The 25,951-nt window shown below is 42.9% G+C and overlaps 1 long non-coding RNA gene across 4 annotated transcripts in view; it reads right to left on the reverse strand.

The window, feature by feature from the left end:
- Positions 1-382: 382 nt before the first annotated feature.
- Positions 383-25,951, reverse strand: part of LOC116448992 — a 62,415-nt gene continuing 36,846 nt past the window's right edge. For all 4 annotated transcript variants that reach the window (XR_004242189.1, XR_004242188.1, XR_004242190.1 and 1 more), the window contains 3 exons: positions 8,588-8,680; positions 7,303-7,461; positions 383-1,151 (listed from right to left, as the gene is read on the reverse strand). This is a non-coding gene — a long non-coding RNA (uncharacterized LOC116448992). The remainder of the gene's footprint in view (positions 1,152-7,302; positions 7,462-8,587; positions 8,681-25,951) is intronic.

The following is a 25,951-nucleotide window of genomic DNA, read 5'->3' on the forward strand; positions in this document are numbered from 1 at the left end:
ATTTTTGGAATTCAAGGCCTAAGGTTTTTTCTCTGCAATATTTTTCTTCTGCCACTTACAGAAACACTTTGTCTCTAGAAGGAAGTTGCTTGATCAACTCTAAACTGAAGCAGGAGGCACAAGGCAAAAATCTCCTGTCTAACCCACATTTCTTGGATGGAGGAGGTATTTTCTTTTAGACTGTTCAGGACTTTGTTCCTTTGTCTACATCCAGGTGTGCAGGATTCCTTGTAGGGATGCTACATCTTCCTAAATACAATACAGCACAAATTTTTGGTTGTCTGGTCTCACTCTAAAATGCCCTAGGATGTCAGTGCCTCACCTAATCCTAAATCAGGAGCAATGGCCCTCATGGTACAGACGACTCAGAGATGCTTTGAGGTTCACGTATCCATTTTAAGAGTCTTGACCGAAACATTATTTATTACAGGTTACTCAACAACAGCAACAAACATAAACTTGCAAGAATGGATTGGGAGTGTCAAAGGCAGAAAAGTTCTACCCCAAAGGCTTGTTCTTTATACAAACTGGACGGAAAGAAACAGCGCAACACAATGATGAGAAGCTCAGAAAATGGCTTAACATCTCAGACAGTGGACAGATTTCAGATGGGTGAAAACATACTCCTAAAGCCAGCTTCTGACCCCAATGGTTTCTTGCCTCCATCCTCTGATTTATATACTGCTGCTCTGATGGACTGGCTGTTAGAGCTCCTGCTGAATGCCGTGCCTGTCACCAGGATCTGGAAGCAGCCCAGAACTGGAGAGCAGCTAGCAGGCCCCCAGCCACACAGTTAAAAGCCACTTAAAATCTCCCCTATTTTTTGAAGCCTGGTGAAGTAGGCTTTTCTTTGCTGAGGGACCCAACTTACCCCCAGCACAGTAGGTGATATCATGGTCTCATGCTTGGGCAAAGGAGATACCAAGATATTTGGGGACTTTGTGTGTAACTGATGGTAGCTCTGACTTCCTAGAGAGAGGAGATACAATCTTTGCTCAGCACTGTGCCCAGCTGGTTGCACTGACCACACTGAGGCACACTTCCAGGTGTACAGTTCATTATAAGATGAAGAGGGATATACAAAAATTCAAGATGGAGCACTGACTTGATAGCTGGATGTTCCTTTCTCAACCCCAGAAGCAGCAGAAGACCTGGAAGACACAAAGACAAGTACAGAACAAATCAGCTTTCTCATCTGTTGATGCTTTACATGGCCATGGCCAACACAAAGACAGAGAGAGGGATTCAGCTTGCCTTACAGCCCAGGATCTCCATCCAACATGAGCACTCTGGGCTTGTGTCACAGCTGCTGGAAAAAAACTGGCATATTTTTAGGGAAGATTAGCCAGGCTTGTGTGGGATGTCAGGTTAAAGTGACTCAGCCCCTAGACACACCTCTTGCTTTTTGCTTGTTGGAAGGGGTGTCTAGACAGTTCAGGTGTAGGCGTTGCCGTGTCCACATTCAGTGGGATTAATCCCCGTTGGAGGACCACAGGCTGTGCCAAGGCAGCCCTCTGACACCACCTTGGTAAGCAGGGCAGAGGGCTGCAAACAGGCAGAAGAAGCCTATACCCCCATGAGGATTTAGTGGCCTCACTCCTGGATGACTTGCACAGCCACATGTGGCTGCAAGCAAAAAAACAGTGCCCAAAGCCCAACTCTCCTCTTCTCCTGGGGTGATTTGGTAACCGAGTTGTTCCCCTCTGGGAGCTCTGCAGGGGCAGCAAGAAGCCACACAACAAGGAGGGCCAGTGCTGATGAAGCCCCCAATTAACCTGCCTGATGGACGGGCTTCTCCAAGCAACCCCCAGCATCTGGGTGAAAACAGGAATGCAGCCCTTGCTGCCCATGGTCTCCAAGGGGACACCCCCAGTGTGTACACAACAGGACCATCAGGTAGCTGTTTCTGTTTCACTGATCATCACAACCTTTTATTCCTGGCACAGGGCACAGAGAGATGAAGGAGACTGGTATGAGAAATGGCACCACCCTGCTGTAATGGAGCTAATTCTTCAGTGTCATTCTCCAAAATTGTGTGTCCACATACACACCTCACTGCCCTTTGTTTCAGTATCCCTCGGTTGTACCAGCACTACTTACCTTAAAAGGCATCTTTTAATTTTTTTTTTAATTAATTTTCACTACTTGTGGTCCAATCTTAATGATGTCCACCTAGCAAAGGCAGGTAGCAAAGGGTATCAGTTATCATGTTTATTTTTGGGTGTGGACTCAAACGGTTTGACTGGATAGTGGTAAGTGAATAGTTTTCATAAAAATGTCTAAATGCAAACAGAACACTGGAGTCCAGCCCTCCTTCCATTTGCAGTCAATTCCTTCAACAGCCAGGTCCCAAAAGTAACTCAAGATATTTCCAGTGAGAGAATAAGCAAGGTATGGAAGATCCTGCAGACACATTGCCTGTTTTAAATGCAAAAAGAACTCCAAAGAGATGATTTAACAAATGAGATTTAGTGCCTCACACAGCCAACATTCATGTGAAGAATTTTACTTTCTATGAACCAGGTACAGTGATTTCACTGAGTGCCACAGTGCTCTTGTCTGATGCCCAGTAGGTTTCCAGTTGTCCAAACCTTGGGAAGCACTGTTCAACAGCTCCATTTAGTCTTGCCATATATATCAAAGTTCAAATAGCTGGACCCTGTTGGTACCCAAGCCTATGATGATGACCATGAACTTAATCAATCAAAGGACTTTTCAACCACTTCCCAGAGGCATGAAGAAAGGGCAGCCCTGGAAGCCAAGGAGCAATGAACACACTCACAAGTAGATATAGAGAGACTTGTGCAGAAATATCTGCACGTGCATGTGTGAGAGGAAAAGACAAGATGAACTAATCCCTCTCCATGGGGCTATGTCTTTACTCTTTCAGACTAGCACGTGTCTCCTTTGTTTTTGATAATAAGAGGTAATTATATCTGAAATGTTGAACTGTAAATCCATCACGTAATTAAGGGAATTCAAACTGCACAGAACTATGGGAATATTTAAGGATGGATTAGGGACAGGGACTCCGAGAATCACACTCTGTGTTTTCCATTCCTTGACTCAAAGACTCAGGCAGTTTGCTGCTTTCCCCAGGGACTTTCTATCTCCCCACCACAAGATAAGGGAACCACATGCTGATTCCAGGGAGAATCACTAGTGTACTGTGGTGGAAGAAAACAGCCTTCAGACAGGGGTTTATGGCTTGTGTTTCCTTTAATTTTTTTTGACCCTCCTTATCACTAAACAAAAGCTTGTGGTCTTTCCTAGATAATCACATTTAAGCTCTTATAAAACCACATGCCTGGATAAAGCAAGTCTTATGCAAGTCAGATGAAGCTTCTTTTCCCCAGTGCAATTATTATTGAAGAAATCTATCATATTTTACAGCAAAGCCTAAAAGGCAAAGTGCTCAATTAAAAATACAGATGAAGCATATTTCCACATCCTCCCACCCTCTACTGCTTCTATTTGCAAACAAAAGAAGGAAGAAGAAAGGAGTACTAAAAAAGGAGACTCATTATTTCCTCATAGGATCACCAGTGACACTCACCTCCCGTGGGCAGTGCAGGAGGGAGTGCCTGGGCTTATCCCACAGTACTGTGTGGAAGCCTCTCCAGGGCAATGCTGGAGCCATGGTGCTGGTGAAAAAGAGGGGATTCAAGCCACAGCGGCCTTAAATGCAGGGTCTAATGTCCTTCACATCTTTCTATATTGGTGTCTGCTGGCCAAGCTCAGGCCCAAGGCATCAGTCCTTGTTTAGAGTGAGCCTGGCGTTGCTGCTGCTGGGAAGGTGCGCATCTATGTACAGCTGGCCTGGGCTGCCACACCAGAAGAGCTCTTCCTTATAGAAAAGGAAGGCGAGGGTGGTTTGAGCACAGCCTCAGATATGGGCATCACCAGAAAAACAGGGGCAGACATCAGGAACTAGAGACTGCTTGGGTTCTGCTGGGTCTATTTTGTTCTTAGTGTCCAGGTGAACTGTATCTGACATTATGAGCAGAGGCAAGAGTCATTTGCACCTTTCTCTCCAACAGTTCTTTCCAAACATGAACAGAGAGTGATTTTTCGGGGGTGATCTTTGGGCAAGGAATGCCATTACTTACACCACAGTCACTTGGGATAATATTTATTACCGATAGGCTTTTGTGGGGCAAGCTCAGGCAAGGGAGATCAAATCACTGCTTCAGGGCAGCCCTTGACTTATAACTGCAGAAATGCCAACACCACAAAAAGTTAAATGCAAAATGGAATATGAGTGTACAGGGCTTGACTCAGAAATGGTAAGATTCGGTGAGGTACTTTTATTTTACTTTGGGATGTACATGGGTCATATTCTACATAAGTGTAAGGGCTAGAAACACATTTTGGGTTGTTTGGGGAGTTTGGTGGTTGGTTGGTTGTTTTTTATGGGAATTAAATTTCTTAGATGTAAACAGATTTTTTTTTTTTTTTTTTAATAAAAGCATCACAGTGCAAAATTCAGAATAAAATTATGAGAACTGGCTACACAGTAACTACTGCTTCCACTTCTGCATCCAGCGTTGCAAAAACCTTGATTAAAAGCTAGACAACTTTCTTCCACTCACCACATTTGGTTCATTAAACAACCCAAAGATCTTCATATTTTGAGTATCATCCAATATTAGTCGAAATCTTTTGACTGGCCTAGATTTGTTTCCTTGCTGGAATAAGTGAGACAAGTACTCCACCCTTTCTTTTAAATAGACTTAAGGTGTACCATGGAAGTTACTTGGAACAGGGTGCAGGGACCATCAGGAAAGGATTAACTGTAACAAAATCTTTGTGAGGTTAAAAACTGGGCAACCTGGTAATTTAAACTCTGCAACGGGTCATTTGCCTGCAACAAACCAGCTTCCCGAAAACCAGCCTAATTACATGTATCTACCTTAAAGGTGTTGTGTGAGGGTTTCTGTTGTTACTGGAAGATGCCTCTATGGAAATGCCTCCATAAAGCTTTTAAGGAGCCACCAACTCTGACAGAGCGGACGGGTGGACTGCAGACTGGGATTTATTTAGTGAGAGGCGTGAAAAGCCAGCAATCCGGCCCAGCATTCCCTGGATTTCGTCTCTGGCACAGGAAGGGTTTGCATGTTTCCCGCTTGTGGCTTCTATTTTAGCCTGTATTCATTGCTGGGATGCTTGGACACAGCTGTGCTGGTTCATTAACCGCCCAGCGTGTCACTCAGCCCAAGCAAATGGCTTTGGGGTAGTGTTTTCCAATGACTCAAAGGGAGGGTAGACCTTTCTGTGAGGAAAGGAAGGTGTTGGTCTAGGAGATATTTGATAATCTCCTGAGATACGTTTAAAATGAGGAAAAAAGAAGACGACTCAGGCAGGAGCAAGGCAGATTCCCACAGCAAAAAGGCTGGGACTCAAACGAACATTTCAAGAATACACCTCAGCCACCAAGAAACCCGAATGAGATATGAACCAAGACCATGAAGTGATCAATGAACCAATATCTCCCTTTGTGTTACAGCCAGTATCTGTAATAGAAAGCTCACTGCTCCTGTGGCTTTCCCTGTAGGCTCAGGAGTGAACAGTTTGAGGGTACTAACTGGACACCAAGAATGAGGGAAATGGATCTACAGTATCCCCACCCTTTTCTGGTCATTACGTCCTGCTCTCAGGCAAGAGCCATTCACAAAATTAGAGCATGCTCAAGCCTTGCCCTTGGGTGCTTCAGTCTGGAAGGTGCCCTGCCCTGTTCCAGAAGCTGTGTCACGGACTTGCTGAGCTGTGCAGCTGCTAGCTGGGTGCAGTTTCCAAAGAAACAGGGTCCACATCCTGCTGCAAGTGACTCATGCTGAGATTATCCCACTCAGGAAAAGACAGAAGGAGCTGTCCCACCTCTTCCTCCAGGGAGGATTTGCAGCACGGAGGAGCAAAGCAGGTGCTGCAAGTGGGGAGGTTTGGGGCTTTTTTGTGCAGAAGAAAAGAGACAGCCCCTAAGGAAGATGTTGTCTGCCAGCCCACACTGTGGCATCCATCACAATGACAGCCCTTGGCCAGGGGCAGTCTGGAAGAAGCATCCCTGGCATGTTGGCACGCCTCCGTTCCTTCCCCCAGCCTGGCTGTAACCCCTGCACTGCCCTGCCTCCCTGCTCCTGCCTCCCCATGGGCATTAGGACAACCCCCTGGGGCTGCTCGCTTCATCCTTTCCATGGCTAGTCTCTGGAAGGCCACTGTGGGCCCAGGTAGATTTAGGGGCTGTGGATACTTGGCTTTAAAGGCAGGAAATCCACATGAAAACATGACAAGCACGAAGTCCCCGTGACTATTGCCATGCTGGTACTAACCCTGTCTCAATAACCAGCTGGGGAAGCCACTCATCTTAAGTATTTCCCAAGGTATCTAAAACTAGTTCTAGTTTAAAAATCAGATTCAGGCTTAGAAGGTCAGCAAGAAGTGAGCCCAGCAGCCCTAGAGCCATCAGTCCAGCCCCCTACTGTGGCACAGCATTTCTCAGCAGGAAACATTGAGAGGGCTATCATTTACACGCTCACATCTACATCTCTAGGAACACAGATGCTTAAGACAATATGGACTCTGTAGTGTTACTTTCCAATCCAACATGTTGTGCTTGTCACTGGGTTGTTCTAGCCTTTGACCTGCACCATTACAGTTCTTCCCAAGCAGCATCCTCTGTAGTCACTTCCATGCACATGCACTCACACATGCCTGCACCACACAGGCTGCTGACTCCTGCTCCTCCAGGCAGTCAGTGCTGTTCCAATTGCCCACTGGAAACCCAGCTTGGCCCAAAAACTAAAGAGATTGACAAAAACACATTTCACTGCTCTTCCTGCAAAACTCTTGAACTCGTGAAAGTTGAACACATGAAAGCAATCTGAGGTTAGCGTATAATACAAAAACCACATGAAAGAGATAATTTAGCATTAGACACATGTTACCAGAAGCAGGTTGAAACTAATACAGGTTTTGCATTCAGGTCATAAAATCCAGCCCTTACATCACCTTGTGAGGTGTCCCTACTTAGCGTGCCTTGATGGGGGAACAGCTACACATGCTTCAATGCTGATACAAGTTGAACACACAGAGCACCCTTCTCCTTCAGTCTTTTCACCCACTCTTTGAAAGAGATACTCACACCTGCAGGAGAGACTCTGAATAGTAACAGACAATCCAGGAGGAATAGGGGTCAAAACCATTTTCTGGTGCCGTTACAAACCTACTGAAAGGCCAGACCAACAAGCTGAATCCAAGCACTACAGCAATCTTATAACACTGTTTTTTATCATTGCCGTAACATACCTTAAAGACCTGGTGCCAGTGATCCAGCTGGAGCACTAGAAGGGAGAGTAAGTGGTCCCCAGCACTGTCCACCAACTGTGGCACTGGAACAGAGGGATGAGGCCAGAGATCAGCCTCCAAGCAGCATTAAGGAGCCTTTGTTTGATCTCTGTTCTAATCCTGGAGGAAATCACATACAACCTAATGTTAGAAACATCTGGCCATGGTTGACTCCTGCAGGAGTCAACCATGTTACCACTATTTTTACAGAACACAAAGCACTTGTGCTCACTTTAGGCCAGAAAAAACCCAACAAATTCAACAAATTTCAAAGAAGATGAAGTTCTGAAAACAGAGCTCTGTTGCACCTTTAAAAAGTGTGTTGGCAGAGGAACTGGGAACTGGATTTACTTTGAAAGTTAGTTTGGGATGAAAGAGCTACACAGCAAAATTCTAAATCCCTTTAGAGAACAGAATGAAATAAAAGCAGATATTTCATCTCTTAACACCTTGTCAGCAAAATTCTCCTTCTCAGGGAGGACTTTTTTCCTTTTGCAAAATTATTGTGCTAGTTTGCCAATGGAGCTTTTCTAAGAACAACATAGCTGCTTTCTCATCCTGCCTCTCCCAACACTTCAACACTCCCTTCTGTAGCTCAAGCAGAAAATTCTTTCCCTTGGGGCCTGCAATGAAGCTCATACAAGTTATTGGGAGAAAACACTGCACTGATGTAAAACCCACTTCCCTCTTTTGTCTCTCCCCCCCCTTTTAAGATCCTGACCTTGACTTTCAACTACTGTTCTAGCTGGAGCTTCAGAAATGGATATGATTTGAGATATTTCTACTGATGTGCTTTACACAAAAATAAACCTATCAAGGGGCACTAAAACTATGAAGATCAATCAACTCAGAGTTAGGCTGAAAAAAATTCCAGTGTGACCGATGGCCTGACTTGCTAATGATGTACTGGCAAACACAATTCAATTGATCTTGTGGGCTGCGTTCAACTTAGGCTTTTAAAGAAAATTCTAGATAGAACTGTGAATATTAATCAAAAGACACTATCACTGAGAAAGGTTCTATAAACATTCTGGGCTAGCAGTAAAGACCACAGAAGAGGACAGTCTATGTCCTATTTTTAACTCTTTATTCACCAGCTGCGAATAACTGGAAGAATAGCAAAGGTATCACACACTGACCTTAATTAAGACAGTGATTCACCCTTTGCTCTCTGCAGACAAATGGAACAGCTTGGAGCTAGAAGGCTGACATGCAAAGAGAGTTTGGGTGAAGACGTAATATTTACCATGCAGGGCATCTTTTGAGGGAGAATACAGGGTTTCTGATACACATTATCCCGGAGAACACACAGAGTCAATTCATCTGTTTTTCTGGAAACCTAGAGAAATACAAGTATGAAAGGTATTGAGTTTTGAAAGTGTGGAAATCACAAGTTAATTTATCACTTTATCCTGACCCTTATAGAAACAGGGCTTTCATCAATCTAATTATACAATGTATTTATTTTACAAAAAATCAGACCTTGCAACATCTAGGAAACTATTTTTTTTTTATTCCTTCTCACCTAATCTTATTGTTCCAGGTGAAATGTCCTTCGAGAACAGCTCCAGAAAGAATGTTTATCTTGTAAGAATCAACACTATTTCAGTGTTATTTTTGCTTTGACTAGATCTTCACAAAGTTAATTTCGACAGCAATCTTTTCTTGACTAAGGAGACCCAATATTGAAAGTATATTAAAGAAGGAGCAATTTCTTTCTAGTTTTATTAATAAATTGTTCCAGAGGTTTCCAACTGATCCAAACCAAAGCCACTTCTTTATAAAACAGAATGTATTTTAAAAGATATTATTCATGATATTACTACCATTGCTCCACAAAGGTATCAAATGTAATCATCCCACAACCTACCTTGAATGCCTATCAACTGCTGATAATGAAAATATTTATATCACTTTACAGTCATGATACCAAATGCCTTCAGATGAAACAGGGAACTACATCTCTATCTACCACATTGATAAAGAGCTTTAAAGAGAAAAAATGAACCAGAAGTATCTCTTAGAGTTCTTGGGGGGTGGGATTTTAAAAGCCCAGCTTTGCATGAGTAATTGAATAACCACACCTGTTCTGATGCCCAAAAAAACCCAAGGGCCCTGTGTAGGTGTCAGCATGGAGAGCCTGGTGCAGGACCACAACCAACTGTGGGTCCTTGTGCTGGGCTGTCTCCACAGTCTGGGTAGGGATAAAAAAAAGGAAGTTTGTCCAATCAAAGTGGGAAAACTGAGAGTACAGAATCAACTTCAATCATAGCAGAGTCTGAGTCTTACAAAAGAACTTCTGGAGAAAGCTATATACAGACATGAAAGTAAGCAAAAAACCTCCGTTGAAATAAAATATTTCAGATCAAGGCTTCAGCAAAATTTCCTTGCTTCACATCATCCTGGTGACGATACTTTTCTGTAGGAGGAAGAAAAGTGGCCTCTGTTTGGTAAACCCAGGGCTCAGAAATCAAAGCAGCCCAGTAGGGAAGTGGGGAAAACCACAGATCTGGTTTCATTTGGAGAGTTTTGAGTGGTTCTAGAGAAGTACTACTTCTAAAATGTCAAGAACCCAAATTCAAGGCTCAGACATCCTCCAAACTTGAGGTTTGACCAAAGAATATTAGGATTCAATCCCAATTCAATGAACACTGAGATGTGCCATGCCCATTTCTGTTTTTAAGACTTCAGGGGAAGATTTCAGGCAGGCTTCATTCTCACAGGGCATGTACAGTGTAGGCAGCAGAAAGGCAGAATTTCTTGCTGTGCCATTGCCAATGTGCCTTTTTTGCTGCCCAAGAGGAATTCTCTCCTCAGAGAGGAAGGCAGGGTAACAGCCAAGGCCACAGGGTACCACAGAGACTGACTGGTAGTCAAAACTGCAAGGTCAGGCTTTGTTACAGGGAGCATCAGGGGTATGACCTGGCACCAGAGAGATGGTTCTTCTCTTCTCTGCTCTCCCTTGTCCATTTCACAAATGTTGGTGGATCCTTCTGCCAGACCATGATTTCAAGGCTTTGAGGAAAGGAGCCTGACTTTAACTGTTCATTCAAAACCTCCTGCCCTGCCCCCTGCCAAAGGCTGTGTGCTGATATGAGAATTGTAAACACAGATAAATGGTTTTAAAATGAACATTAGTCCCTCAGCTTTTCATATGGTCAAACAAAATCTCACGTACAAATTCTTCCAGAAATTCGCATTCTATCCAATCCTACAATGAAACTGAAGAATGGAGCTTAAGATCAGACAGCAGAATTAGCATCTTGAAGGATTTTGTGTCTCTAGATCACAAACAGTTTGGAAGGAAAATCCTGATCTATAAGCTAACAGAGCCAGAGGGCAGCTGTGGTCAGCTAGGTTTGACTCCTGAAAGGATGCCAGCAACAAGGCTGCTCTGAATGAATATCCTGCATGAACCTGAGTGTAACTGATGGGAAAAGCATCCAATCTCTACTGCAAATGATGCAAATAAATCATAGTTCTGACTTTTGCTCCAAGAACGGTTTCCGCTGTTAAAGTTGAAGACTTATATGCAGTATGAACTCATCCAACTTCTGACTATTAATTCTTATAATACTATTGCCCAAAGGAGCTTCTGTTTCTGAATTTGTCTTCCTTATATAGCATGCCTGAAAACCAGACTTCTCTTGACTTGTTGTTTGGTAAGCTAAGGAGATGGACTGCACTGTAAGGCGTTTGCCAATCCCCCAGTCATTTTTGTGGCTCCTCTCTGAAAGATTGCCAGGTTTTCAACATCCTTCTTTAATTGTGGGCACCACAGCTGGATGGAGTGTTCCCAAAGTAGTTGCACCAATGCCAAACACAGCAGTAAAGCAATCCCTGAGTACAGAGACAGGGAATATCACGCAAGCATTAGAAAGGATCCAAAGATTGCTTTAGACCCTTTGGCCACAGCACTAGAGTGAGAGATGACACTCAGCCAATTATGCATTCAAGCCCTCAATCATTTTCCAGATTCCTGTTTCTCAGCCCGGTCTATTCCATCTGGTACATAGATCTCAGATTTTTAATTTCCTTTACCTGTAGGATCCTGAAAAGAAAAATTATTTGCTACTTCCATTCTACCAAGGGATCCAAACCATGCTAATCTGGCCCTTGTATCACCTGCTAACACCAGCAGAGTGGAGTTCACCCCTTCTCACAGTCACTGCCACACCATTAAGCAATTCAGTGCAACAAATGGATCCCACTAGGAACACAATTATTTGATGTATTTACACTTTAAACCTCTTTACAAATCCCACTTTAAAATTTGTAACTGAAACAGTTGGACTCCATCTGCTATTTCTTATTTGATACTGTAACATTTGAGTTGATGAAAGAATACGTATGGGAGCACGTTTAAGGCATATAAGAGGTTCTCCCATCAACGTTAGTGTAATAATCAACCAGAGGGACTTATTTTTTTTTTAATCCAACTGAAGCTGACCAAAGTTAATTGCCAAAAACAGTAATAGATGTCTCCAAGTGATACACTGCTTTAGTATGTTATTCCTTATGTATTCCTTGCATATCCTTAAATTTCCTTGAATATTAAATTATTAATGATCATAGCAATCTACTTAAAATATTGATCTAAATTTAGATTTCTTTAGCCTCTAGAACTTCCTCAGTGTTTCTTATCAGAAATCAAAATAAAGACCTAGGAAGTTCTTCAGCTTTGTACCTCTAGGATTTGGAGTTAGAAAAACCCAGTGAGATTTGCATATGTAACTTTAAACCTGATTAATATTCTCCCGAGTACCAATGAAGTGAAAATTATTCCATTATCCAGAGAAAACATTCATCTTTTGTTTATTCATAAGATACAAAACAGGGTCTCTTTGTGCCACTATTATCAGTTTTATCACAACCAGTCAGCCAATTGATGGATTGGATGGATTAATCCTATGGATTATTTACTTTAAACTCTATTATCTTATTTATTTATCTGATTTTCCAAGGGAGAATGTCCTAATCAGACCTTCCTTGAGGCACTAGCATTGAACTCTAATTGGGCATTAGTGAGCAAAGTAGCAGAAGCAGTTTTCACTCTTATGAAAACAAGGAATCCAAGCATCCTAAAAGAGATCTGGGACACAGCATTTTTTCAGGCCACAAATCTGCTGTGAGTATTCCAATATTTTCTTACTCTCAGAAAAGCTCTAGGTTATCTTCTGCCGCCCTGGGGGGCAGCCCCGCTCTGCACTGGTTTGGCTGCTGCCTCCCTGAAAACTTCAGATTCCCAGCAGTCAGCTGCCGAGGGAGACGCTGTTCCAGAGTTAAGTTTGTGATTCTACTGAAGGTCATTTTCTCCCCGTGTGCAGGCGAGCACAGCCCGGCTGGTGCATTAGAATAAACAGATGATATCGGCACCAGCAACAAATTATCTTCCTAGGCTCTGTAATTTCTGGAGAGTAGCAGGTTGCAGCAAGTCAATTTACATTGAGGATGAGAGAGGGAGGGAAGCAGAGGTTATACTGGCATTAGCAAGCAATTCAGTACAAGGGAAAAGGAACAGTGAATTGGAGCTGGACAACTACACTGTGAAAGAAGCCACTATCTGTGCACCCATATTGCTCCTAGTGAGATACACAGCAAACCAGAGGTGGGAATATGGAGGTTTCACACCTGAAAGGGATTTGTGTTTTATGCTCAAGTGCAAAAAAACCAGAGAGAACATGTGCATATGCATGTAAATGTTTTGGGACATGTAACTGACCACATGAAAAGCAGTTCCTTGCACCAGGACTTGGGGATATGCTGCAGCAGGAGGGGACAACCCACTCTTAGTTTGCTGTTTCCAGGAGAACATTTTTCTACGGCTGAGATTCCAGTCCCAAAATCAGAGTGGTGGCAAAACCGCACTCAGGAATCCTTCCACTGCTTCTCTGCAAGAGTAGGAGAGCACATCTCCCTATATATTTTCAGATGCACAAATATTTTAGCCTGTAGTACTATGCATAAGTACCTGCCAATAAGTTGGCAGAACTGGCAGAAAGACACGGAAAAACTTTATAACAAAATGAGGAATGGAGCTCCACACTCCTAAAACCCAACTTGGGGTCCCAGAGAAGATGACTTGCTCAATTTCTGTGACCCAGGCTAGTCTCTGCTATGTTCAGACAGAGCACACACACCTGTCTGTGCACAGAACTGCAAGATAAGCCCTGAAGTTTATGTAATTTCTCCAGATGAGGTACCCATTAAAGGCAAGTCTTACACCTCTGTTTTAGTCATAGTATCTCTACACCCATTTCAAACCAGCCCAAAAAGCCTGCACTGCTTTTTCATAATATTTTCCTAAGTGTTTTAAGAAGAATTCGTATTTCTTATTGGGGCTGGGGAGCAACGAAACCCTCTGCTACAATCTTATTTGCAGAAGACAGCAGACACTCATTTCAAAACTAGTCTGGCTTTATCACCACAGTGAAAGATGCTATTTCAGCATTCCTCTGCTGGGATGGAAAGACAAAGCTACCACACATCTCCGTGCAGGTAACTCTTCCTACCTCTAGACTCAAGAGAATTGTTCTTCCCCTCCCATATGTGCTGGCAAAAAAAATATTCATTCCAGCACCCTGCAGATCCAGCCCTGACATTTTCTACTGCTGTCAAGAAAATATCTGCAGATATTGATGAGTTTTGATGTTTCATTCATATCAATCCACAGCTGCCTACACTATCTGATATTAGTTTGCATTTACCCAACCAAAAAAGGAAACTAATCTTACCAGTCCTGAAAGACTTCAGTACAAATGTGAGGGGTAAGTCACTCAAGAAACTCAGAGATATAGAAATTCCTCTAGTTTTTCTATAAGAACACATTTATATTTTTCGTCTAGAGGAACACACAAAATTTAGATATCATTAACCTTTGCAGGCTACATTAGAGCTAGAGGCAAAAAATTTAAAACCCCCAGCCACTTGCAAAGCATTACAAATATTACTCTATGTTCCCTACATCATCCTTTAGATACTTACAGGTTTCCACCTGCTGTCCTGATTCCTCATTTCCCTTACTTGAGAGAGTGCAATGAAAATTCTACTGCCATTCTTTGTCTGATGTTCACTAAAGGTCTCCTAGGGGACATCTGTAGACCCAGGGTTTCAGTGGAGCAGGACCAATCTTTCCTTCAAATGATTCAAGGGACTTCTCATGCCTTCTCCTTTCCCCTATTAAATAATCAATTCAGAACAAAGAAATACATTCAATAACGTGACTCAAAACTAAGAGTTCTCAACAATTTCAAGTCAGTAGCATTTCAAATTATAGGTCAGCTATTCACACAGAGCTGAAAGCAATCAGTATAAATCTAGATTATTTTAGGAAGAGTCTGATGTCTCCTTTTCAAACTGCTGGGTGACTGTAGTACAAACAAAATCAGGCTGCTGATTCTCTGATTTAAGGGCTTGCAACATTAGAAATTAAAGAATCCGCTCTCCCGACTCATTTCCATGCCTTTGTACTGCTATCAAATCCGGGTGGGTGCAGCATCTTATCCTTCTAGCGCAATATTTACAATATCCTGCTATTCCTCTCTCAAGCCCTGTTGAGGTTTCTTGATTTTTCAATTCAGTTCAAAACAGGAACAGTACTTTTTCTCTCCTAATACCTGTTAATATTTTAGGCAAATCCAGTTGAAATGGCCTGTGATTAGCTTTCAAGGGGCCGATCCATATACTGTATTATAGGCAAATGACTACATTGCTCAACATTTTAAATGATGCTGAAAAAGAAATCTTAGCAGAGGGAGAAGTCCAAATATTCTTCCAAGGAAACTGGGCTAGCACATTCAAAGCACAAAAGTTTCCATAGCCAAAACATTCGCATCTGGATGCTTTTAACTTAGTCAGCATGGCCAGACACCCACTTGTATCTGGGTGTTGTGCAATTCCAGCATGAAACTCAAACTCATATCATGAATCCAGAAGAATCAGCCTAACACTCTGCCCTCACACCCCTTCTTGTAAATCTTTGATCCTAGAGAACTTCTTCCAGCTCTAGGGTTTGGAATAACTTGTTTTCAGACCAAAGCTGTCTTCTCCAAACCAAGTCCTGTATCCTGGCTGAGTTAGCTGGAGTTAAATCAGCATAAAACTAAAATAGCACAATGGAAAGTCAGGCTTACTATTAAATCATGCTCTATTTTTATCTGGCAAAGCACTTAAGCATGTGGTTGAGATGCACAGAACTTAAGCACATGAGTAAAGTTAGTCCTCTGTTTACACGCATTGTTAACTCAGGGCTTATAAATCAACTGATTTCATGAATCTGGCTGAAATATTGTGATTTTTAAAAGAAAACACACACTGCTGATCTCCAAATATAAAAAGGGATCCATAGGGTCAGGATGCAGAAGCTTGTACATCAAGCAGGAAAAGCTGAGTATTGGCAGTTGGGCTAGAAGTTCACACACACCTACAGAAAGGAAAAGGAGTGTTTCCAAGTGAATTACGGGACAACACAAAGGAGGAAACAAATTTTGGAGTTAAGCAGGTTCAACCTTAGCAGAATAGGGATACAAACATGGTGGTGCAGGTAAAGCCAAGCTTTATCTAGCCCAGCAGTCTACCATCAACTCTGTCCAAAAGCAGATACTTAACAAACACACAACACAGGCCATGCACAGAATGGCCACAGTCCTCCAGCTTCTGGCCCTTGGCAATTTAGGGACTAGAAGCAATCTCCAAGCCCACACAGGCCCTTGTGTTTGCAAGTCTCTGGTGAATGGATCCTACAGAATTTTGACTCATCCTCTCTTAAAGTTATTTCATTTTGCTATTTCCAGTATCTGTCATCACTTACACAATAAAATAATTTTAAAAGTACACGATTTATTCAATGCCCCTCTCGATCTAGTTTCTTTAGCACCCTTAGCTCTTATGTTGCAAGAAGAAAGGAATGGTCAGCTCCCATTCATCTCCTCCATATCACTCATGATTTTATGATCCTCTGTCAAATGCTTCTTCCATTTTCAAGGCTGAGAAGCATTACTTTATTTAGACTTCTCCATAAAAAAAAAAAAAAGAGAGATTTCATACTTCTAGCTATTCTTACTGCTCTTTTCTATGCTTTCTACTCCTAATACATCTTTTCTGAAATTGAGTGAACAGTCCTACATGCAGCAGCCAAGAATGCAGGAACACTATAGGAAGAGCCACATCTCTGTCTCTCTCCTCTATATACTGCAGTGGCATAAGTTTTTTATTTTGCTGTCAATTATTAAAAAAACTCCAAAAATCTCTCTTTGACATTTATAGGACTTCTAGTACTTATCTGACATTTCAGGAAAATGAGCAACCATGACTTTATTAATCAATTTCCTGAGTACAGAAACCACAGAGAACATAGCAACCTAGAGGCATGAATGGTCAGGATTATTTTCCCCTGTGTTATTTATGTGTATTAACATTGACTTTTGTCTACCATTCTATTGCCCAGTCTCTCAAGACCCTTGAGAAAAGGACCAAAAAAAGTTTAGTTTTCACTGTGATAGTGATTTTTTGGCATGAATGACTTCCCTGCCCTCCCTACTAATGCTTTTTTCCAGATAGGGCTGTTGAAGAACATAGTTTCCCCTGCCCCAGAAACTCTACAAGAACTGCCCTCCCCTCCTCACCCCGAAAGGATCACTAAAAGGAACATGAACATTTTCTAGTGTGAAAATTGGCTAGTTACAGGTATCTTTTTCTTCATACCTTGCTGAGACCTTTTCAAAATCCATTCAAAACCGCAACCACACTATATTAGGTGTCACATGCTTTTCCAGATGCTTATTCACTCCTTTGAAGATCTCCAGGGTTTGCAGTGCATGCCTTTAGTTTACAAGGGTCGTGTTAGCATGCCCGCACTATATCGTATTTACGTATGCTGCCACTAAATCTGTTGTAATTTCCTTTCCATTTTTCCTGGTACAGAAGCCAGACTTGAGGCACCTGCAGTTTTTTTCAGCCCTGCAGGAACACTTTTTAGGACTGGTGTTGCATTAGTTACCTCTGCTAGGATTGAGGCTGACTGAACCCAGAAGTTTCACCCCAGAGCAATTTAGAACATTTGAGTGAATATTGTTTGTCCTGGTGATTCGCTATTGTTCATTTCATTCACATCTGTTTTAAAAGCTCTTCTGCCAACAATTCAATTAGATACCATTTGCTGGGCTCAAACCTTGGAGGACTTTCCTGCTGGCTGTGCAGGCAGTGCCTCTGCTGTCAGTGGGTTTGCTGACCTCCTTTCACACCTTGAGTATTTGCTGAACCTGTCAGTTCCTGTCGTATTTGAAGGAAATTTGTTACGATTTCCATGGTTTTTGTGAGTCACTCCTCAGACCACTTTAGTTTGTGTTGCAGTAAGTTTACATTTATCTTGTAAGAAATTATATTCCTCTCTGATTTCTTTGTTTAGGTGTGATTTCCACTTTTTTAAAGACACCATTTTATTGTCCCCTTCCTCCATTGTTTAACTGTAGTAACTTTTTGGGGGGTTAGGTGAATTTTGGGAACAGGTATGTTTTCTCCACTATACAGGTACAGTACTTACACTCTTAGTTAATTTTTCCACTCATTAACGTTATTAAAATAAATTAAATTTCTTAATATTACAATGTTTTTGAAATAAAAACTGTCATGGTCTTTGGGTTTTTCCTAGTGTTGCTATTCCTACTAAAGTAATTTAACTGACCATGAATTGGTCAGTATTGTGAAGCCATTCTTCAGTGCAACAGCTATAATTTAAACAAGGTCTTAGCCAAAAATTAATTTTGTCTTTTATTGGTCTGTTTAGAAATATAAATTAAAATTTGCCCTTTATATCCTAAGTAGGATAAATCTTCTCCAGTCTATTTTCTTGCATACTGTCCATTGCCTCTGATCTTTTTAAAGCATTTCATAGATATTTTCACTGCCATGGTCAGCTGTTTAAAAGGATAAGTTTATTATAATGTTTTTCTTGATTTGGCATGGCAACATCCAATCCATAGAGAGTGGGTGGCAAATGATGATACAGATAATTGATTTATCTTATTGGACTCTGATTTCCAACCAACTGTGAGTCACTCCTCCAATGGCAAAATCTATTCCTGTTATTTCCACATCATGAGTATCCTGGTAGTGCAGTGTTGGTACTGATGAGCTTCATTCAGTAAGATTTCTGTGAGGCCACAACAGCACAATTCACCCACGTCCTTACCTTATATGCATTTAATATTTCTAGGAAAGCACAGATACTTTTCGGTCTTAGTCTGTGAGTGCCTCATTTAACTGGGGATTTGCTTAGACTCTTGGATTATCTGAACATTACTGGTGTCTATTCTGTCCTGCCATGAAGGCACAGAAGGAAATTTGCCATCAGGACGAGTGCGTTCTTCTCCAGGATCTCTTCTCAAATAATTTTGAAGACCCTCCCAGTGTTTGTTTTCATTCCCAGTGCCACCAACCTGGCTGTCCCCATTTCAGAAGACATCATCCCTCCCATCCATTTTTGAGCATCTCTCCTCTTTCTAAGATATCTCTTCTCTTTCTTCCCACACCACTTGCTTAGACACACAGTGGGGGTCTCTCATTGTCTGGGACAAGTATTTCTTTAATGCTGTAATGGAGCTCCTGTTCTTTACCATTCTCCCCTATCAAAATGTTATGTTTTACCTCCTGGACCTCTCCCTTGTGTTTCTTGCTCACACAACCATGACCAGACATGGTGCACAAGGAAGGTCATCAGCTCCTCTCCAGTACCCCCTCAAAGGCTGCCCAGACACCACAAGATACAATGCCTCCAGAGCACAGGCAAACCACTACATGCTCTCTTCCTGGCCTCATATTCCCAGTTATCCATCCCACACAGCACCACAGCCTGCCTCTTCCTCCTCAGCGGGACTGTGGTTCTTCCAGCATGTCTGGCTTAAGTGGATACACAAAGTTGCCTTCCGGCAAAATAGAGAGGGGTCACATGGACAGTATCTTTTGCACACATGTTTACTCATTCAGTCTGAAACACGATTTTATGATTTGCCTCATTGTCTCCTAACTGAAGCACCAACAGCAAGTCAAGCCAATTCTCCCAATCAAATCTCTTCTAAATGTTCATTGTACATTCAGCACCCAGAAAACAAAGCTTCTTTTACCACACACCTAAAACTAGCACAAAAACAGGCAAGCATGTGCTTTCCAGAGAGAAATCTTGGTGCTAATACCTCCTATCACCACAGTCTTCACTTTCCTGTGCTTAGGGAAGTTTTCTTCTATTTAGAAGCCAACCTTCTGGGGAACACAACTGTGGTTTTTGCAATATTTTTATTTTCTAAAGACTGACCCTGTGTTTAATTTGCAGAAATCACATGGTACAGAACAGATCAGGGATTTTAGCACAGAGGCAGGAGGTACCTTCAACCCTTGGTCAATTAAACATGAAATGTAAAACCTGGCAGGTATTGCATTTAATCCTCTTTGCACCCCTTAGCCCCCTGCCAAGGATCAAAAGTACTTCTCTTCTTAAAAAGAATAAAAGATTTCGGAACACATCATCAACTCCTCCCTTCAGCCCTCAATACTGACAGTGTTATCTCTATACACAAAGCTTCTCCCCCTTTCTCCAACTTGGCAACAAAACCCAAGCTCAATGAATATTTTATGTGTGTGTGGTTAATGGAGCATTCTGGCTCCAGTCCATTAGGAACCTTACACAACGGTGTATTAACTGCTTCTCAATGTAACATTTTGAGTCTGTCCAAAGGGGATGTGTGTTTGCCAGTTGAGCCAACACACTATTATTGTCCTGTCAGCCTAGTTCCTGTCTTTGGTTGAAGAGCAGGGTCCACTGCCACAGCAATTTGCCACCATTGTGCTCCCAGCAGCAACCCAAGAAGATTAGCTCGGCTCCAAGCTCTATGTTCCCCTTTGTATTTTAAGGTCTGTATCTCATGTGGGGTGGGGAATGCCTGCAGTCTTTCCCCTTCAAAGATATACACAGGGATAAGCAATCACATCACAGATTAACATAAGGGTGAATATAAAGCAGTTGAGATCTTCAGTTGTAATGGAAAGCAGGCCCCCATATTTTTTCATTAGCTCTGAAACTGGTAACCTTAAAATCCACTTGATTGATTGAAAACAAATGATAGCAGAATGACAACATTTGACAAAGTACTTATTACCTCCTCACTTTAAAAACCTCCTTTGCTCCTCTGGGCCACCACAGGCAGAACACCATCTCCATCAAAACCAAAATCAGCACAAAGATATCTCAACAGTCACTTGGGCACAGGTCACTCCCCTTAAAGCCAGGGACAGGGTAATTCCACCCTGCACACAGACAATATCCATGGTAAATAGTAAAAAGTAGCAGGTGCTGGATTTCTCAGATGAAGAGCCCTGTGAGAGTTAGGGGTCCAGATCTGAATGTTCCCCTATGCCTCCCAGACAGCTTGTGGAGTGCACGGGAGCTTCCAAAGAGTGAATCATCCCAACCTAAGGCAGATGTCTAGAGTGGGTAAGGTGAATGGCATGGGCTGTTTATCACTCCTCACTGAGCAAAGAGGGAGTCTAGATGACAATCTTAAACTTTATGTCTAAGTTTTAGATAACCAAAATCAGGTGAGACGATTCCCAGCCCCAAGGTTTGCAGACTCATTACCAGGTGAGCCACAGACCCTGACAGACTCAGGGCAGAAAACAACAAGATAAAGAAAAGTGCTGATGTGGAAAGACTGATCTCATTCCTTCCTGCCTGAAAGCAGAAAGAGATGATGTTTCAGAAGGCAAAGCCCATCCCTTGCTCTCACACTGTTGCTGAAACACAGCGGAAGAAAGGGACCACCATTGCTGGACTTGCCGGGGCACTGTCGTGCTTTCTACAACACCTGTATGAGGCAGTCACCACCCACAAGGGGCTTGGGTATTGCAGGCCAGTAAGCAAGGCCCAGAGGAGGTAGGGAGGGTCAACTGGCCAAAAAATACGTGAAGTGAAGGCTTTCAATAGGTAGGGATCACCTCTAGACAGATGGTTCCTCCTCAGCCAGCAGTGTCTGCACACCCATGACTTACCCAAAATGGGCAGTGGTGGAAGGGTCTGGAGCTGAAGGATGTGGGGAAATGTCTCAAAGACACACAATTAAGGGAAGCTCCATGCAAGCTTTGAAGTAATTTCCCATTGCAAGGATTTGGAAGAAAAAGCAGTGGTTTCCCCGAATGCCCTGACAGGATCACCACGTCTCATGTCACTCTTGAGAAAGGACAGGCACAGCACAAATGCAATTAAAAGCCATAAATCTGACTGACCAGAAGCTGAGCTGCTCTGAATACAGCTCTGAAGTCAGGTTGTTTCTCTGTCCCAGAGGCACAGGCAGCAAATCAGTCATCCCACCAGTAGATAATCCAGTTACCAGCCCTCCCTCTTCTCCCTCCCAGATCCCTCAGCTCCCCCCAGCCCCTTAGCGCTATCATCAATGGAAAGTTTTAGAGAATTAGCTGAAAACAACCAAAGCACCTAATTGACTGAAGAAGGGAAATGGCAACTTCCATCATCTCAAAAAGCTGCACCTTTCTCCTACTCATCTCAAAGCAGAATAAAGGAATTAAAAACACAGCCTGGGGCAGCCAGCAGAGATTTACAAGAAGCAGACATTAGTTCTAACTCTAAAAGCTGGGTGTGTGCTTGAGCCAGGAGGAGCAAACAGAGAAAGGGAGCAGAAACATACAGTCTTTGCATTTAAAGAGGAGGAAGGAGAAAGAAAAAAAAGAAAAAAAAAGAATCAACAACATTTAAGCCCTTCCTAATGAAACAAAGATCATCCTGGCAACATGAAATGCTACCCTACATTGTTTATTTATCGACACAAAGAAAGAAGCAAGTTGGCACCTCAGAGGGTATTAAATCCTGGGTTTTTGCTGATTGAATGACCTCAGCTGAAATATTTTCCATGACAAGAGCCCAGAAGACGCTGGCACAGTGTCAGACAATAAGATTTTCAGAGTGTATTTACATTCTATCCATGGCCCCAGGCTGTTCCAAACCCATAGGCAGGTGCTGCCTTTATCTGTTCTTTGCTCACCTGGCTCCCTAGCAAAATGTTCTGAGACCTGTGGCTCAGCTGCCTTAACTGTTTGCTGCCTGGTGCTCAGAAAGCTTCAGAGACATCTGAAATCCTGGCAAACAGAGATGGAGACACTGTTTGCCCCTCAAAGCAGACCACTGAGTGGTGTGTAAGGCACTCTTGCCACAAAGTAGAGGGAAAACCATGGTGATGCAATGGTAAGAGACAGCTAAAAAACAGATTAATTCATGCTGAGAAAAGTGATGCTTTTTAAAAAAGGAAGGGAGAAGGTGGTTCTTTCAAGGATGCACTGCATTTTCCATGACTTGGGATCTTTAAACTAGGTCTGGATAGTTCTCTAACAAGCAACAGTCAAGATCCTGAAGAAAACCAGAGGAAGAGGGTCACAATTTTACAACTCGAAGCCTTGAAGTCTGTGCAGGACAATATTCTACTGTCAAGCAGAATCCCACATCCGTAAAGCAGTGGACAAAAGGGAGGGAAGCAGGCTAAGCCACAAAGAACCACAGTGTTCTGCCTTTCGTCTCCATGGTGCAAGCTCCCTACATTGCAGGCTTCCAGCTACATTCTCCCCTGGACCAGCTCCTGACCTGGTCTTCAGCAAAACAATCTGTTCCATCCCTGCGGTGGAAACAGCCTCCTCTTTGCTCAGTTTAATTTGGCTTCTCGTGCACAGCTCCTCTCTCTTGAGTAATAAGCCTCCAGGAGATACTGTGAGAGGCTACGCCCTTCATACCGCCCAACCAGGAAGAATGATAATTGCACTTCTAACAGCACCATGTACAAGGCAGCCACCAAGGCAGAGGAAGCATGAATTAAAGCAGGATGAAAAGGAGGGGCTTTACCCTCTACCTAATAAGGTATTATTCATGCTTTTGGAAAGCTTCCTTGCAGAGAGATAAAACCAGACATAATGGGTATTCATAAGCAACTGCCTCTGGAAAAGGAAAGGCCTGCTTGCCATCTCACCCCCATTGTCAAGCTGGACTCACCTTCAACCTTCCCAACCTTCAACTCCCCTTCCCTTTCCTACCTTCTTGCCATGTGTCCTTGTTTAACCTGTTTTGTACCCAAGTCAGCTCCCCCTTGCCCTCGTGCATGGCTCAGGTCTGACTCAAACACATCTTCCCACCAGTTCCTCCAGTCCCATCACCTTCACCCAATCAAGGAAAATTTATTTTTTCCTTTCTTTTTCCCTTTCTCTCATTCCTGTCCTCCCCGCAAAGTTCTTCAACTCAAATTCACTCCAGGCCTCTCCTGTGTGCAAATCATTTCCCTTTTCATACTCCTCCTCCAGCCCACACCCATCATGTCACCCCACATCCGAAAGGATGCCGACATCTACTAACTGCGCTTGTAACTGTATTTCTGTATTTGTCTGGCCTCACTTTTCACCCAGGAAAGAAAAATGTGACCTTACCCTCCAACAAATTTACCATAATAAACTTCCACTCATGAGCCCAAAACAATGGTGAGTTTTAAACATCTTCACAAAGTAAATTATCCACTGCTCACTTACATAACCTGTCACTGTCCTTTTCAATCCTGTCCAACAGGTTATCACAGTGCATGAGCACCTTTCAGCCTTTGCCATTTCTGAAGCTGTTCTATGCAGCGGGACTATGTTCTATGGGCAGGACTTGCCACATCGGGAAGTGCAGCTCCAGGCACGAAACCAACCAAACAAAAAACAAACCCTGATTAAACTTCACAAGGACTTTGGGTGCATGGCAAATGGACTCCTAGAGGAGTTTTCTAAGAATCCTGATAAAGGTAAACATAGCAATCTCATCAAAGTCACAGAAATTTGGATATCCAATGAGCTAAGGCCCTTTGAAAGCTCTGTAGGCATCTTCAGGTACTAAAATGCCTTTGGAAACAAGACATGGAAACTGCAGCTAGTTATTAAATGTTTAACCAGGTCTGTGGACAGCTCTTTGGTGCCTATCCTGGGATAGGATCAATATGCACACACACACTAAGACCACCACACAAGTAGATGTACAGAGAACTTTTTAAAGCTGTCCCTTCCCTGGCTCTGCCCTCACAACCATCATTACAGACTTGTTTAAGAAACAAACCACAACAAACAAACAGACAAAAAAATCCCCCAACAACCAGTCAATCAATCTGCAGACCTCCTGGGATGAAATAAATAAGCAATGAAGAGCTCCTCTCAGCTGGAACAGCAAGGATAAAAATGAAAGAAAACAGAAGACTAACCAGGTATCTGCCACCTTCCATTCTCAGCAGGAGCTCTGAGTGCTGCTTGCACTCAATGTTGCTGCACTGTCCAACCCAAGGACATCTTTTAAACAATGTCTCACTGATAATCCTGTAAGGATTTTCAGCTCTGTCCTGCACAGCATTTTAATTACTCACACTGTTTCATGAGCTCAATCATTTACAGAAGGTATTTTCATCCCACTAACTGTAGGTTTCCCAGAGGACTCAGTACAGTATTTCATGTCCTTGGTGCTATTAAATGCATTAGGAAAGCATCCAGACTCCAGAAGTCAAATTTTTTTGTGCATGCATATGTTTTAGGAGAGGAAGAGGGCAAATCAGGTAAAGGAAAACTTTTAGGCGTTAAACAAAAAAGAAATTTCAACTATCAACTTCCAATGGAAAAAAAAAAAATCCAACAGACAATATTTCAAATAATGTTACAAAAGACTCGTTGAAGTCAGCAGCAGGTCTGGAACCTGAAATCTCTAATGCTAATAGCATGCAGGTATACCCCTGCACTGGGAAAAGCAATTTCGTTAGTTAGTAGGTAAAGGTTATATCTGTATCTCTAATGGCACCCAGCCTAGGGAGCAATTCCCAGCCTCCCAGGACAGGTAATACAGAACATCTCCTGCTGAGACTGCCCAGGGCCAGCTTGGCTCTGGAGCAGAATGGCCATGCCCACAACGTGTGGCACTTGGCCTTGTGGCCATAAGACACAATAGTTGCTTGTGTGCGTGCTTGAAGTCAACACACCTAAAATAGTTTGGGAGTTTTGTGGCAGCTCACGAAGGTGATGATTTTCCTGCCTGGCACTGAAGGGCTGTGCTGCAAGGCCTGCAGGAGGAGGGTGGTGGCAGGGTACAGCCAAGGGCACAAGGTCTAGGATGGCACAGAAGGGCTGCAAGGGGCACATGGAAGCCAAACACCAGTGTTGTGCTGCCCTATGGGAGCAGTCCTGCAAGCTGTTTTTTGGTGGAGTCTGGCTGGTTCACCCCAATGCCAGACACAGAAACGGGCTGGGAGGCTGAGATTTCTGGTATTGGTGAGCCATGACATTTACTGCAGGCTGTCACCTTAACAGGCAAACCATGAGAGTCAGAGACCCACAGCTTCCAAATGCAGTAACTAGAGCCAGGTATTTTTAAGGAAGGAAAGAATGGAGGTTTCCTAGTGTATCTGTATAGCATATCTGAAAGGTAATAATTCCACGGTACTGCATTCCCTGGAGTGGTGGTAACGTCAGCTCTTCCCTCCATGCCAAGGAAATTTAGACACAGCCCAAGGAGAAAACTGCAATTCTAGTGGAAAAAGGGCTGATATCTGCCAAGTCC

The sequence above is a fragment of the Corvus moneduloides genome, chromosome 10, assembly GCF_009650955.1.
Source record: "Corvus moneduloides isolate bCorMon1 chromosome 10, bCorMon1.pri, whole genome shotgun sequence".
Classification (NCBI taxonomy): Eukaryota; Metazoa; Chordata; class Aves; order Passeriformes; family Corvidae; genus Corvus; species Corvus moneduloides.